General features: G+C 40.5%; 1 protein-coding gene across 5 annotated transcripts in view; it reads left to right on the top strand.

Annotated features, from left to right (window-relative positions):
• Positions 1–1,174: 1,174 nt before the first annotated feature.
• Positions 1,175–16,539, top strand: part of CSNK1G1 (casein kinase 1 gamma 1) — a 152,635-nt gene continuing 137,270 nt past the window's right edge. For 2 of the 5 annotated variants that reach the window (XM_082618389.1, XM_082618388.1), the window contains exon 1: positions 1,175–1,362. The gene's annotated coding sequence lies outside the window, so the exon portion shown is untranslated. The remainder of the gene's footprint in view (positions 1,363–16,539) is intronic. The other 3 variants (XR_014293845.1, XM_082618386.1, XM_082618387.1) reach the window with 2 other exon arrangements.

Here is a 16,539-nt window from a genome sequence, read left to right as displayed (position 1 = left end):
CCTGTTGTTTCTTTGAAGTTACCAAAAGTCATTTCCTCTGCTCCAGCTAGGTGGACAACAGTCCAATATCGGTGAGTAAGAGGTTATCATGACCGAATTATTATGACCAATAGCCAGCAGTTGCAAAGACATTCACTGCCATGGACTAGAGAACAAATTCAGGAGCTACTATTAATTAAGCTTTATTGCTTTTAAGAAGACCTATTCAAGATAGGAAAGTTAAGCCAAGATTTTTACTCATTTTTCTCTGAATGCCTAACTACATTTCTCTGAATATTTAAACTGCCATAATAATATAGGTCATTTTTCTAGAAAGAGGATTAATTATGTTGCTGGCTTTTGCTCCGAGCAGTGGTTTTCCCAGTATTTTTCAAGCTCAGATCACCCCAACACAAGAATAAATTAGGTCTCTTATTAACTTTTCTTGTCCACAGTATAGGATTGAAAGTTTATTCTGAGTGGAGGATTAAATGTCTTCCTCCTTCCCAAGCTTGATCACCGGCTTCCTTTGGCCTTTTCTCGTTGTTTTTTCTTAAGGATTAATTATTTCCAGATCATACACAAGCATGTGCAATCCTTACAAAAGAGATGGGTGAAGACAAAACTTTCTCACCATTCGGTTTCAGGGGCTATCACAGGAGAACGAAGTGCATGAAAAAGGTTTCATAACATTGGAGGAGACTTTAAAAGCTCAGTAGAAACACAACTGAAAATCCACAAGAGGGAGATGCTTGCTAAACCGCCAGAAAGTAACTCCCACGAGGGACCTGAGAGAGCCTTAACAGGAGCCAATAGGTCCGCCCGGGATTCAAGGAGGGAGGGAACAGGAGTAAATAGTGGCTGGGGTCTGGTAGGGGGAGTACAGGTGAAGGGAAAAGCAGGATTGGCTTCGTGACTTTGGCAGCGAAGCCCGTGCTCAGCCCAAGACCAGGAGCAGAAGGTAAAGAGTGTGTTGCCAAAGAGGAGTACACGCTCCCAGCTACCTCCTGTTAGTCCCATAAGTAATGGGGGTGGTTATCTTTGAAGGCACTTCCGCTTAGCAACCCCACGCGGTTGCTAAGGAGGGACGGTAGCGGGGATAACCCGGAAGTGGTGGTTACTCTTTCTCACTGCCTGCTTTAAGTTTGTCCTATCGGGAGCGCCAGGGTGCTCTGCGCCGGGCCGAGGGTGGGGCCAGCGCTAGAGGTTCCGGTTCGGCTTCTGCGGCCGTTTGGCTCCTCGTCTTCCCCCTCCCCTCCCGCACCTCTCCTCCCTCCCGTTCCTGGGAACGGGAGAAGCCAAAGCTGCGGGTGGGTAGAGAAGCACTCGGCGCCTCCGGGAGGGGGCTGCGCCCGCCCCATCTGTACCCCGAAGCACTGCCAGGTACTCTCTCCGGCTTCGACGGGGTCCGGGAGGCTGGAGCTTGAGGATGTGTGTGTGTATCTAGGGGGTGGTGGGGGCCCCTTCTCCGGCTCGGGGAGGGGAGCGCGGAGATCCTGGGTGGGGCGCAGGCCGGCGTGTGTGCCCCTGGCGGGTTGCGGGGGTGGAAGGGAAGAGCTGGGGATGACGGCTGGCGGAGAGTTTCGGGTGGCCGTGTCGAGGTTGCGGAGGAGGCGCCCCCTCAGATGCAGAAGACTTCGGCCGATGTGGACGGGGAGTTTGCCACCTGGAGGTTTAGCTCTGAAAGAGGGAGCATCCTCTGGGTCCAGAAGGAGAGCATGGACCCCGGCGGGGTGGATGGGGCAATCCCATACTTCCATTGCCTGCTTTTTCTGCCTACCCCTGTGGGACAGAGCCCGGCTTCGGGGGTTGTGAGTCGGCTGGGCACCGCGGGGAGCCGCCCTTGGCAGAGCTAGGGCAGAAGAGTGGGTAAGGAGACCTCCCTCCTCCCAACTTCCGTGCGCTTCCCCCGCTTCTTCCTTTACTGCTCTCTTGCCCCAGTGTCCTACAGGAGCGGTAGCCCCCTCCCCAAGTGGGTAGGCATCACAGCGTAAAAGAAAGAGGGTGGAACTGGGCTTGTGGCCCCAAATGATACTTCGAATGTTCGGAAAGTGCCAGATTGACATATTCAACCAAGTCTCCCAGCTCAATATTAAGTTTGGTCTAAATTATTTTAGAAAAGTGCAGTTCTGGAAACCAGCAAACTGTAAGCTGGTCTGGCATAGCCTTATTTGGTAGATATGCGTGTTTTTAAAAAATAGACTGGGGGAACCGTAAAGATACAGAGGTCTAGGCAAGACATGTTGAGGCAAGCCTTTTCCAACATCTTTCTTACCTGCCAGTGAGCTTGACCTAGTTTAAATGAAGCACACAGATCCTCTTCATTTATATTTCAATCAGTGACTGAATTGTAGGTACTGTGTGGTTATCAATGACTCAGAATAGTTGCGTGAACCTTCGGAGAGACAAGATTCCTTGCTTTTGAGCCTGTCTCATAATCTTTTAAGGAGATAATTATGGTCAAGTGGAAGTATTGGTTTTGAGTTAGGTAAATCTAGGATTGAACTCGGACTGCCACTGGCTAATTGTTGACCTTGGGCAAGTCATGGAACCTACCAGAGATTCAGTTTCTTCATAAGTAACACGAGTTAAAATTCTAATCAGTATTGTAAGGGGGGGCTAATGTATCTAAATAACAGTCCACTTTAAATGGAAGCACCTTCCAGTTGAAAGATAAATTATTAATAATCTTAATCTTATGCAGTCAAGGTAGCCCAGTTTTGTGGAATGAGGTTTGAGATAGGAACAGAACTGGATAATATTCCAAAACATATATATACAACAGGACTTTCAGTAGCTTCTAGAAATTGATCATAAGTAGCACGAAATTCAGTTATCAGTAGTTTCTTAAAACTCTTAAAAATAAAGCAGAATATGTGCATTAACAAATAGCCAATAACGTTTCAAAGGTTTTTCTCAGATTTGTGATGTGTGTAGTATGGATTGGTAAGAAAAACATTTAAAAAGTAATGTATATAAATCTTAATTAACATTACATGTCTGGAGAGAATTAAAATTGGGGCATAAAATAGAAGAAAGTAGTTGTAATTTTAAGAATAAAATCAACACAAGTAGCATGACTCGCCTTAATTAGATTTAAACTATTAGCAAAACATACAGACTTTTTATGTGTATAATATTCTGTAAAATAAATGCAAATGGAATGAATTTCTGCCTTTAAATCATTTGTGATGATGATATAGAAATATATCTCAGAAACATGAAGTCTTTTTTTGGGGGGGGGTGGGTCAGGTACCAGGCTAATCACTTTTTTTTTATAATAAATTTTATTTATTTATTTTTGGTTGCATTGGCTCTTCGTTGCTGTGTGCAGGCTTTCTCTAGTTGCAGTGAGTGGGAGCTACTCTAAGTTGCGGTGCGTGGGCTTCTCATTGAGGTGGCTTCTCTTGTTGTGGAGCACGGGCTTTAGGCATGCGGGCTTCAGTAGTTGTGTAGTTGTGGCACGTGGGCTCACTAGTTGTGGTGCACGGGCTTAGTTGATCCACAGCATGTGGGATTTTCCCGGAACAGTGATCGAACCCGTGTCCACAGCATTGGCAGGCAGATTCCTAACCACTGCGCCACGGGGGAAGCCCACATTGAAGTCTTTATATTCATTTGTTTTGTAGATTTGAAACAATACAGTTATTTGTAACCTATTATATGCCAGATTTTCAGCTAATGTAGTTTGCTTTTTGATGTAACTTGAAGTTAGTAAAAATTTTTTTTCTTTTTTTTTGCGGGGGTCCACACTGCGTGGCTTGCGGGATCTTAGTTGCCTGACCAGGGATCGAACCTGGGCCCCCGCAGTGAACGTGCCAAGTCTTAACTACTGGACAGCCAGGAAATTTGCAGTAATTTTTAATTATTAATTTTTAAATGTACTTTATACTCAAAAGCTAAAAATCAAATAACTTGCTTTAGTAATCATTTTTTTGTGTGAGAAAAGTGGTTATAAAGTTTGTAATTCAGTATCACTTTTTAGAGAAGTTTACAGGTTTTCCATAATTTCGAGAGAAATTTTCAAATATATTTCTTCTTCATGTCTCTCTTAAGCAGAATTGAACTTTTTTAAAAAAACATAAAACTGTCCAGCTATGTTGCATGCTTCTTGAGGTAGAAATACTATTTTAAATTTTATCCACCACTGCAGCTACATAATAGGCACCAAATAAATATTGGTCAAATTGATAAATGGATGGATATATTTAAAATTATTAATAAGGTATCTAATTATGTTTTTACTACATGTTTTGTAAGGTTATTCAACTTTCTAAGTGGCTGTTCTTTACACTGTAAAGTCTTTAGTGTATATGTAAGCATTTAACTGCGTTTTCCTGGATCATTATTTTTCAGTATCTTTTGAATCTTAAAGTTGAGACGATATTATCTTGCTTTGGTAAAGCCATGAGAAGTTCCCATTTTTTTCCCTATATTCTCATAAGACTTTAATAAATAATTCATTTTGGTATAAGAGTTAGGATACTAGCTGTAAAAAGGTATATTTAAAATGTGGGCAATAATAGAGACTGTTACAGATAATGCTTTTCTCAATGACCTTTTCCACTTAAACAAAGTATGTGGCCATTCCACAGATCTTTGCAATTGTCAGTTACGGAATTTGCTGGTCAGGAAATCTAAAAATGACTAAACCTTCCTTTAATATCTATGTCTTGGATGATCTCAGAAAACTTTAGGAAAGATTGGGAAGGTTTGTATACCATACTAGAATATATAATGAACAAAGTACAGTTAACGTTATTGGTGCTGCCAAATCAGGAGTGAGTTACTGTGGAAATGCTTAAAAAATGCCAGGCAGTGCTTTCCTCAAACCAAATGAGTATTCTTCCAGAGCTTGTTTCTATTTTAGAGCTTCTTTCTTTTTGGACTATGATTTGCTCTCTAATAAAGATAAATAATCATTGTATCCAGAAAAAAAAGGCTGATATCATAGACAGATTTTATTACCACCAATCTTGATAGAAACTGCTTCAATGGCTTCAAATAAGTGGAAGTAGATTTTCATGAAAGAACTTAAGAATTTGTGGAGCGATAGTTTTTCTCTATTTAACATCCAACTTGTCTCTGCTCATTTCTGCCTAATATAGAAACTTTGAGAAGCTGGGAAGAAAAAGAAAAAAGAATGAATTTACTTCAGAATTAGCATTTTATGTTTTGTAGGTTACTTATTTGGAGAGATAAATTGGATTTTGACATTATTGGGACTGTGTTCAAGATGGACTCGGGGAAAAAAAATTAGAGAGATGCCATCTGCTTCAGATTCCTGTTCCCTCACCCCTTCATGTTTTGTGGCTTTGAATTTATCAGATTTTTTTTTTTTTTACATAAAAACCCTCAGTAGATTTAGGTTATATAATTTCAGCTATGTCGGTGAACCTGTAACTAAAAGAACTTGCATTTTATATTGAGTTACACAGAAGGATCACAGACATTGGTTAAAAGTAATTGTTATTTCAAACTATCTGAACATGAGATAGCTTCATACATCTTTGTCGTCATTTGCTTAATAAACCATTCTTGTCATTAGTGCTTACCACAGTCCACTTATTGGTGGAAGTTGCTAAAAAAATGGATTATGGAGATATAGAATAAATCCTTTTCTTCCTCTGATATTACAACCAGAAGAGAAGTTTCTGTTGTTGTTTTTTTTATTTACTGATGAATCCACTTAAACTTATTGAGTAGTGAGTTTTGCCTTACCTTATGCCAATTGCTATAGTTTTCATCTAAGTGATACCATACAGTTCATAGGGCACATACTTGTCACTTTTCAGTTTGAATCTTTAATAATCCTGAGCACAGCCTTTTGGATTTACTGAGCTGGAAAAGAATGTGTCTAATTCAGGTTACAGTAGTCGGGCACTTAGCATGGACCAGAAAGACCCAGGCATCTTTGAAAAACTATAAAGTAAAACTGGTATGGTATCCCAGAAATGATCTGAAGAGAGAGTCTTCTGGATAGAAGAGGGCCATGCTGTGTTTGCAATAGGAATGTTCTGGTGATGTGGGAAGACAGATAAACTGCCCTTGTAGTCTGTTCCTCACCCAGAAGCTCCAAGTAGGCAGTGTAGTTATGGCAGGGGCTGGGGTGTCAGGGATGGGAATTGTTCTTCAATAATTGCTCACCCATCATTATGGAGGCATAGATATATTGGCGAAAGGGGAATTCTCTTGGATTTTGTCTTGGACAGAGAAGCTGAGTGAACAGGTAGCCATTGCCCTTGCTGTCAAAGAGAACTTGGTGTAACACCTCTGGGTGCTGGGTAAGCCTATCAAAATGCTACAGTTTGATGTCTCCATCAAAATGCCACATAAATTTTCTAAGAAACAACAGCATTGGACCACATCGATTTCTGTAGTTTTCACATTCTAATTCTTTAACCTAGAAAAAGAGGCATTGAAGACTTTTGGGCTTCTGAATGAGAGTATCACACATTACATCCATCTTGATAGATTTATAAATACACTTTAAATTGTCTGTTGGCATCAATGAATGATGTGAAAATGTTTTAAGTTTTGTGTGTGTGTGTGTGCGTGCACACGCATGCCCTTTAGTGTCCATGATGATTACCAAATTTCAGTTCTTCAGGCTAAATTGCTAACCATAACTGTGGTAAAGCAGTTTCCCAGCTGGATTTCTTCTCTCTTTCCTAGAGGTCACTCTCTGATGTATGTGCTAGTGAGCAGAGATATGACCAAGCCAATAAAAAGGCAAGGAGATTAAAGTTAATTTCTTTTCAGGAATTCCCTGGCAGTCCAGTGGTTAGGACTTGGCACTTTCATGCTTTCACTGTGGGGGCCCAGGTTCAATCCCTGGTTGGAGAATATCCCGCAAGCCGCACTGTGTGGCCAAAAAAAAAAGAGGAAAAAGTTAATTTCTTTCATTTAAATTTATTTAAATGCTTATTCAAATTTGATTTTATTAGTTTTTTTTTTTCAACTTTGCTAGGATTTCTGTAGTTTAAAGTAGCAATAGGTACTCTTTCAGATTGTGGGTGCCCAACTTTTTTAAAAAAAAATTAAGACTATTTTTTTGAACAGTTTTAGATTTACAAAAAAATTGAGCAAGTAGAGAGTTCTATCTCTCTCCATATCCACTTAATTCCCAACCAGTTCCCCCCCATTTTTAAAAAACATTTATTTTATTTATTTATTTTTGGCTGCGTTGGATCTTCATTGCTGTGTGTGGGCTTTCTCTAGTTGTGGCCAGTGGGGGCTACCTCCCCCATTGTTAACATCTTGCATTAGTGTGGTACATTAGTTACGATTAATGAACCAATGTTGATACACTGTTATTATCCATAGTTTTCATTAGGTTCACTCTTTGTGTTGTACGGTTATGTGGGTTATAACAAATGCATAATAACATGTATCCACCATTACAGTTTCATACAGAATAGTTTTACCGCCAGAAAAAAATCCCATTTTACCTATTCATCCCTCCTCTTTTTCTTCCAGAATTCCTGACAAACACAGACCTTTTTACTGTCTCTATAGTTTGCATTTTCCAAAATTTCTTATAGTTGGAATCATATGGTATGTAGCTTTTTAAAAATTAATTAATTAATTTTTGGCTGTGTTGGATCTTCGTTGCTACACACGGGCTTTCTCTAGTTGCGGAGAGCGGGGGCTACTCTTCGTTGTGGTACGTGGGCTTCTCATTGCAGTGGCTTCTCTTGTTGCGGAGCATGGGCTCCAGGCACAGGCTTCAGTAGTTGTGGCACGTGGGCTTAGCAGCTGTGGCTCGCAGGCTCTAGAGCACAGGCTCAGTAGTTGTGGCACACGGGCTTAGTTGCTCTGAGGCATGTGGGATCTTCCCGGACCAGGGCTCGAACCCATGTCCCCTGTGTTGACAGGCAGATTCTTAACCACTGCGCCACCAGGGAAGTCCGTATGTGGGTTTTTTGTTTGTTTGTTTGTTTTTGGCTGCGTTGGATCTTCGTTGCGATGCGCGGGCTGCTTATTGCACTGGCTTCTCTTGTTGCAGCGCTCGGTCTTCAGTGGTTGCGGCACGCGGGCTTAGTTGCTCTGCGGCATGTGGGATCTTTCTGGACCAGGGATCGAACCCATGTCCCATGCATTGGCAGGCGGATTCTTAACCATTGTGCCACCGGGGAAGTCCCTGTAGCTTTTTCTTAGACTGGTTTCTTTTACTTAGTAATATGCATTTAAGGTTCCTCCATGTCTTACTGAGGCTTGATAGCTCCTGTCCTTTTTTTTTTTTTTTTTTGAATTTTTGAATTTTATTTATTTTTTATACAGCAGGTTCTTCTTAGTTACCTACTTTATACATATAAGTGTATATATGTCAATCTCAGTCTCCCAATTCATACCACCACCTCCCCCTCACCCCGCCGCTTTCCCCCCTTGGTGTCCATATGTTTGTTCTCTACATCTGTGTCTCTATTTCTGTCCTGAAAACCAATTCATCTGTACCATTTTTCTAGGTTCCACATATACACGTTAATATACGATATTTGTTTTTCTCTGACTTACTTCACTCTATGACAGTCTCTAGATTCATCCACGTCTCTACAAATGACCCAATTTCATTCCTCTTTATGGCTGAGTAATATTCCATTGTATATACGTACCACATCTTCTTTATCCATTCGTCTGTCGATGGGCATTTAGGTTGCTTCCATGACCTGGCTATTGTAAATAGTGCTACAATGAACATTGGGGTGCATGTGTCTTTTTGAATTATGGTTTTCTCTGGGTATATGCCCAGTAGTGGGATTGCTGGGTCATATGGTAATTCTATTTTTAGTTTTTTAAGGAACCTCCATACTGTTCTCCATAGTGGCTGTATCAATTTACATTCCCACCAACAGTGCAAGAGGGTTCCCTTTTCTCCACACCCTCTCCAGCATTTGTTGTTTTTAGATTTTCTGATGTTGCCCATTCTAACTGGTGTGAGGTGATACCTCATTGTAGTTTTGATTTGATTTCTCTAATAATTAGTGATGTTGAGCAGCTTTTCATGTGCTTCCTCTCCATCTGTATGTCTTCTTTGGAGAAATGTCTATTTAGGTCTTCTGCCCATTTTTGGATTGGGTTGTTTGTTTTTTTAATATTGAGCTGCATGAGCTGTTTATATATTTTGGAGATTAAACCTGTGTCTGTTGATTTGTTTGCAAATGTTTTCTCCCATTCTGAGAGTTGTCTTTTCATCTTGTTTGTATTTTCCTTTGCTTTGCAAAGGCTTTTAAGTTTCATTAGGTCCCATTTGTTTATTTTTGTTTTTACGTCCATTACTCTAGGAGGTGAATCAAAAAAGATCTTGCCTTGATTTATGTCAAAGAGTGTTCTTCCTATGTTTTCCTCTAAGAGTTTTATAGTGTCGAGTCTTACGTTTAGGTCTCTAATCCATTTTGAGTTTATTTTTGTGTATGGTGTTAGGGCGTGTTCTAATTTCATTCTTTTACATGTAGCTGTCCACTTTTCCCAGCACCACTTATTGAAGAGACTGTCTTTTCTCCATTGTATATCCTTGCCTCCTTTGTCATAGATTAGTTGACCATAGGTGCGTGGGTTTATCTCTGGGCTTTCTATCCTGTTCCATTGATCTGTATTTCTGTTTTTGTGCCAGTACCATATTGTCTTGACTACTGTAGCTTTGTAGTATAGTCTGAAGTCAGGGAGTCTGATTCCTCCAGCTCCATTTTTTTCCCTCAAGACCGCTTTGGCTATTTGGAGTCTTTTGTTTCTCCATACAGATTTTAAGATTTTTTGTTCTAGTTCTGCAAGAAATGCCACTGGTAATTTGATAGGGATTGCATTGAATTTGTAGATTGCTTTGGGTAGTATAGTCATTTTCACAACATTGATTCTTCCAATCCAAGAACATGGTATATTTCTCCATCTGTTTGTGTCATCTTTGATTTCTTTCATCAGTGTCTTATAGTTTTCTGAGTACAGGTCTTTTTTCTCCCTAGGTAGGTTTATTCCTAGGTATTTTATTCTTTTTGTTGCAGTGGTGAATAGGATTGCTTGCTTAATTTCTCTTTCTGATCTTTCGTTGTTAGTATATAGGAATGCAAGGGATTTCTGTGCATTAATCTTGTATCCTGCAACTTTACCAAATTCACTGATTAGCTCTAGTAATTTTCTGGTGGCATCTTTAGGATTCTTTATGTATAGTATCATGTCATCTGCAAACAGTGACGGTTTTACTTCTTCTTTTCCAATTTGTATTCCTTTTATTTCTTTTTCATCTCTGATTGCCGTGGCTAGGACTTCCAAAACCGTGTTGAATATTAGTGGCAAGAGTGTACATCCTTGTCTTGTTCCTGGTCTTAGAAGAAATGCTTTCAGTTTTTCACCATTGAGAATGATGTTTGCTGTGGGCTTGTCATATATGGCCTTTATTATGTTGAGGTAGGTTCCCTCTATGCCCACTTTCTGGAGAGTTTTTGTCATAAGTGGGTGTTGAATTTTGTCAAAAGCCTTTTCTGCATCTACTGAGATGATCATATGGTTTTTCTCCTTCAATTTGTTAATATGGTGTATCACATTGATTGATTTGCATATATTGAAGAGTCCTTGCATCCCTGGGATGAATCCACTTGATCATGGTGTATGATCCTTTTAATGTGTTGTTGGATTCTGTTTGCTAGTATTTTGTTGAGGGTTTTTGCATCTATATTCATCAGTGATATTGGTCTGTAATTTTCTTTTTTTGTAGTATCTTTGTCTGGTTTTGGTACCAGGGTGATGGTGGCCTCATAGAATGAGTTTAGGAGTGTTCCTTCTTCTGCAATTTTTTGGAAGAGTTTGAGAAGGATGGGTGTTAGGTCTTCTCTAAATGTTTGATAGAATTCATCTGTGAAGCCATCTGGTCCTGGACTTTGGTTTGTTGGAATATTTTTTTTTTTTTTTTTTTTTTTTTTTTTTTTTTTTCTGTACACGGGCCTCTCACTGTTGTGGCCTCTCCCGTTGCGGAGCACAGGCTCCGGACGCACAGGCTCAGCGGCCATGGCTCACGGGCCCAGCCGCTCCACGGCATATGGGATCCTCCCAGACCGGGGCACGAACCCGTATCCCCTGCATCGGCAGGCGGACTCTCAACCACTGCGCCACCAGGGAGGCCCTGGAATATTTTTAATCACAGTTTCAATTTCATTACTTGTGATTGGTCAGTTCATATTTTCTATTTCTTCCTCGTTCAAGCTTGGAAGGTTATACCTTTCTATGAAGTTGTCCATTTCTTCCAGGTTGTCCATTTTATTGGCATAGAGTTGCTTGTAGCAGTCTCTTAGGATGCTTTGTATTTATGTGGTGTCCGTTGTAACTCCTTTTTCATTTCTAATTTTATTGATTTGAGTCCTCTCCCTCTTTTTCTTGATGAGTCTGGCTAAAGGTTTATCAATTTTGTTTATCTTCTCAAAGAAGCAGCTTTTAATTTTATTGGTCTTTGCTATTGTTTTCTTTGTTTCTATTTCATTTATTTCTGCTCTGATTTTTATGGTTTCTTTCCTTCTACTAATTTTGGGTTTTGTTTGTTCTTCTTTCTCTAGTTCCTTTAGGTGTAAGTTTAGATTGTTTATTTGAGATTTTTCTTACTTCTTGAGGTAGGCTTGTATTGCTATAAACTTCCCTCTTAGAACTGCTTTTGCTGCATCCCATAGGTTTTGGATCGTTGTGTTTTCATTGTAATTTGTCTCTAGGTATTTTTTGATTTGCTTTTTGATTTATTCAGTGATCTCTTGGTTATTTAGTAACGTATTGTTTAGTCTCCATGTGTTTGTGTTTTTTACGTTTTTTTCCCTGTAATTGATTTCTAATCTCATGCGCTGTGGTCAGAAAAGATGCTTAATATGATTTCAATTTTCTTAAATTTACTGAGGCCTGTTTTGTGGATCCAGGATGTGATCTATCCTGGAGAATGTTCCATGTGCATTTGAGAAGAAAGTGTAATCTGCTGTTTTTGGATGGAATGTCCTATAAATACCAGTTAAATCTATCTTGTCTATCATGTCATTTAAAGCTTGTGTTTCCTTATTAATTTTCTGTTTGGATGATTTTTCCATTGGTGTAAGTGAGGTGTTAAGGTCCCCCACTATTATTGTGTTACTGTTGATGTCCTCTTTTATAGCTGTTAGCAGTTGCCTTATATATTGAGGTGCTCCTGTGTTGGGTGCATATATATTTATAATTCTTATATCTTCTTCTTGGATTGATCCCTTGATCGTTATGTAGCATCCTTCCTTGTCTCTTGTAACATTCTTTATTTTAACGTCTATTTTATCTGATATGAGTATTGCTACTCCAGCTTTCTTTTGATTTCCATTTGCATGGAATATCTTTTTCCATCCCCTCACGTTCAGTCTGTATGTGCCCCTAGGTCTGAAGTGGGTCTCTTGTAGACAGCATATATATGGGTCTTGTTTTTGTATCCATTCAGCAAGCCTGTGTCTTTTGCTTGGAGCATTTAATCCATTCACGTTTAAGGTAATTATCAATATGTATGTTCCTAGTACCATTTTCTTAATTGTTATGGGTTTGTTTTTGTAGGTCCTTTAATTCTCTTGTGTTTCCCACTTAGAGAAGTTCCTTTTGCATTTGTTGTAGAGCTGGTTTGGTGGTGCTGAATTGTCTTAGCTTTTGCTTGTCTGTAAAGCTTCTGATTTCTCCCTTGAATCTGAATGAGATCCTTGCCAGGCAGAGTAATCTTGGTTGTAGGTTCTTCCCTTTCATCACTTGAAATATATCGTGCCACTCCCTTCTGGCACGTAGAGTTTCTGCTAAGAAATCAGCTGTTAACCTTATGGGAGTTCCCTTATGTTATTTGTCATTTTTCCTTTGTTGCTTTCAGTAATTTTTCTTTGTCTTTAATTTTTGTTAGTTGATCACTATTTGTCTCAGTGTGTTTCTCCTTCAGTTTCTCCTGCCTGGGACTCTCTGTGCTTCCTGGACTTGGGTGGCTATTTCCTTTCCCATATTAGGGAAGTTTTTGACTATAATCTCTTCAAATATTTTCTCACATCCTTTCTCTCTCTCTTCTCCTTCTGGGACCCCTATAATGCGAGTGTTGTTGCATTTAATGTTGTCGCAGAGACCTCTTAGGCTGTCTTCATTTCTTTTCATTCTTTTCTCTTTATTCTATCCCAGCAGCAGTGAATTCCACCATTCTCTCTTCCAGGTCACTTATCCGTTCTTCTGCCTCAGTTATTCTGCTGTTGATTCCTTCTAGTGTATTTTTCATTTCAGTGATTGTATTGTTCATCTCTCTTTGTTCTTTAATTCTTCTAGGTGTTTGTTAAACGTTTCTTGCATCTTCTCGATCTTTGCCTCCATTCTTTTTCCGAGGTCCTGGATCATCTTCAGTATCGTTATTCTGAATTCTTTTTCTGGAAGATTGCCTGTCTCCACTTCATTTAGTTGTTTTTCTGGGGTTTTATCTTGTTCCTTCATCTGGTACATAGCCCTCTGCCTTTTCATCTTGTCTGTCTTTCTGTGAATGGGGTTTTCCTTCCACAGGCTGCAGAATTGTAGTTCTTCTTGCTTCTGCTGTCTACCCTCTGGTGGATGGGGCTATCTAAGAGTCTTGTGCAAGCTTCCTGATGGGAGGGACTGGTGGGTAGAACTGGGTGTTGCTTTGGTGGGCAGAGCTCAGTAAAACTTTTATCTGCTTGTCTGCTGATGGGTGAGGCTGGTTTCCCTCCCTGTTGGTTGTTTTGCCTGAGGCGACCCAACACTGGAGCCTACCTGGCTCTTTGGTGTGGCTAATGGTGGACTCTAGGAGGGCTCACACCAAGGAGTACTTCCCAGAACTTCTCCTGCCAGTGTTCTTGTCCCCATGGTGAACCACAGCCACCGCCTGCCTCTGCAGGAGAACCTCCAATACTAGCAGGTAGGTCTGGTTCAGTCTTCTATGGGGTCACTGCTCCTTCCCCTGGGTCCCGATGCGCACACTTCTTTGTGTGTGCCCTCCAAGAGTGGAGCCTCTGTTTTCCCCAGTCCTGTCAAAGTCCTGCAATCAAATCCCACTAGCCTTCAAAGTTTGATTCTCTAGGAATTCCTCCTCCCATTGCTGGACCCCCAGGTTGGGAAGGCTGACGTGGGGCTCAAAACCTTCACTCCAGTGGACTTCTGTGGACTTCTGTGGTATGTGTTCTCCAGTTTGTGAGTCTCCCACCCAGTAGTTATGGGATTTGATTTTACTGTGATTGTGCCCCTCCTGCCGTCTCATTGTGGCTTCTCCTTTGTCTTTGGATGCGGGGTATCTTTTTTGGTGAGTTCCAGTGTCTTCCTGTCGATTATTGTTCAGCAGTTAGTTGTGATCCCGGTGCTCTCTCAGGAGGGAGGGAGTGCACGTCCTTCTACTCCGCCATCTTGAACCAGTCTCCTAGCTCCCGTCCGTTTATTGCTGAATAATTTTGTATTATATGGATGTAACAGTTTGTTTATCCCTTCAACTATGGAAGGACATCTTGATTGCTTCCATTTTTGGGGGGGGGTGGGCATGTGCAGGGTTTTGTGTGTACATAAGCTTTCAGCTCCTTTGGGTAAGGAACAAGTGTGATTGCTGGGTTATATGATAAGACTATGTTTAATTTTGTAGGAAACTGTGAAACTGTCTTTCAAAGTGGTTATGCCAATATGCATTCCCATCACCAATGAATGAGTGTTCCTGTTGCTCTGAGCACTTGCTAGAATTTGATATAGTCAGTTTTTTGTACTTGAGCCTTTCTAATAGGTGTTTTAATTTGTAATTTCCTAATGACATACAGTGTTGAACTGCCTTTTTATATGCTTGTTTGCCATCTATATATATTCTTTGGTGAGATGCCTGTTTAGCTCTTTTTGCCCATTGTTAAATTGTTTCTTATTGTTGGGTTTTAAGTGTTCATTGTATATTTTGGATAGGAATCCTTTATCAGTTATATTTTGGGCAAATATTTTTTTCCAATCTGTGGCTTGTCTTTTTATTCTCTTAGCAGTGTCTTTAATAGTATGAAAGTTTTTAGTTTTCATAAAGTCCAGCTTTACAAGTTTTTCTTTCATTGAGCATGCTTTTGGTGTTGTATCTATAAACTCATTGCCAAACCCAAGGGTACATAGATTTTCTCCTATGCTATCTTTGAGAGGTTTTTTTTTTTTTTTTTTTTTTTTTTTGGCGGTACGCAGGCCTCTCACTGTTGTGGCCTCTCCTGTTGCGGAGCACAGGCTCCGGACATGCAGGCCCCGCGGCCATGGCTCACGGGCCCAGCCGCTCCGCGGCACGTGGGATCCTCCCGGACCGGGGCACAAACCTGTGTCCCCTGCATCGGCAGGCGGACTCTCAACCACTGTGCCACCAGGGAAGCCCCTCTTTGAGAGTTTTTATAGTTTTGCATTTTACACTGAGTTGTAAGATCCATTTGAGTTTTTGTAGAAGGTTTAAGGACTGTGTCTGCATTCATATTATTGCATAAGGATGTCCAGTTGTTGTTTTTTTTTAATTTTATTTATTTATTATTTATTTTTGGCTGCATTGGGTCTTTGTTGCTGCGCACGGGCTTTCTTTAGTTGTGGCGAGGCGGGGCTACTCTTTGTTGCAGTGCATGGGCTTCTCATTGCGGTGGCTTCTCCTGTTGCAGAGCATGGGCTCTAGGCATGCGGGTTCAGTAGTTGCTGCTCGTGGGCTCTTGAGCGCAGGCTCAGTAGTTGTGGTGCACGGGCTTAGTTACTCCACGGTATATGGGATCTTCCCAGACCAGGGATCAAACCTGTGTCCCCTGCCAAAGGGGATTCTTAACCACTGCACCACCAGGGAAGTCCCTGTCCAGTTGTTTTATTAGGAGGTTTTGTATTCTAAAAATATTAATGTGGTATTTTTTAAACGACTTTACTTTTTAGAGCAGTTTTAGGTTCACAGTAAAACTAAGAGTAAGGTACAGAGATTTCCCATATAGCCTCTGTTCCCACACATGCATAGCCTCCCCCATTATCAATATCCGCTACCCAAGTAGTACATTTGTTATAATTGATGAACCTACATGGACACATCATAATTTCTTAAAGTCTGTAGTTTAATTTAGGGTTCATTCTTTGTACTGTACTTACTATGGGTTTGGAAAAATGTACATAACAATTATTCATCCTTTTAATATACGGAGCATTTTCAATGCCCTATAAGTCCTCTGTGCTCTGCCAGTTTATCCCTCCCTCACACCCCAACCCTTGAGTATTTTTTCTTTTTTAGAAACTAAATGTATGAAATAATTCCTGGGGGTAGTTTTGAAAAGAGATTTTTCTAACATTCTGAGATGTAATTGGAAGCATTGTTCAGAGTCTCAAGTTTCCCTTTCAAGAAGATTGACACTAGGTCATTAGGTGTTAATTGACAGGTGCTTTAATTCTTTGAGATATGTAATTGGGCATTAGGAAGTGTGAGCTAAATGTGGTACTGTTCACATGACAGTTGCAGGTGGTAAAGGGACTTGATAGGAGATCTAAATTCAGGATTTTTGAACTGTCACTAAAGTTAAGGTCCTTTGCCAGTTACATTTTATAGTTGTGCAGGTTTCAGCTATACAGATTTCTTGGCTGCCA

The sequence above is a fragment of the Mesoplodon mirus genome (assembly GCF_964341445.2).
Source record: "Mesoplodon mirus genome assembly, chromosome: 4".
Taxonomy (NCBI): Eukaryota; Metazoa; Chordata; class Mammalia; order Artiodactyla; family Ziphiidae; genus Mesoplodon; species Mesoplodon mirus.
The sequence above is the reverse complement of the archived record's forward strand: the minus strand, read 5'-3'. Positions and strand labels throughout refer to the sequence as shown.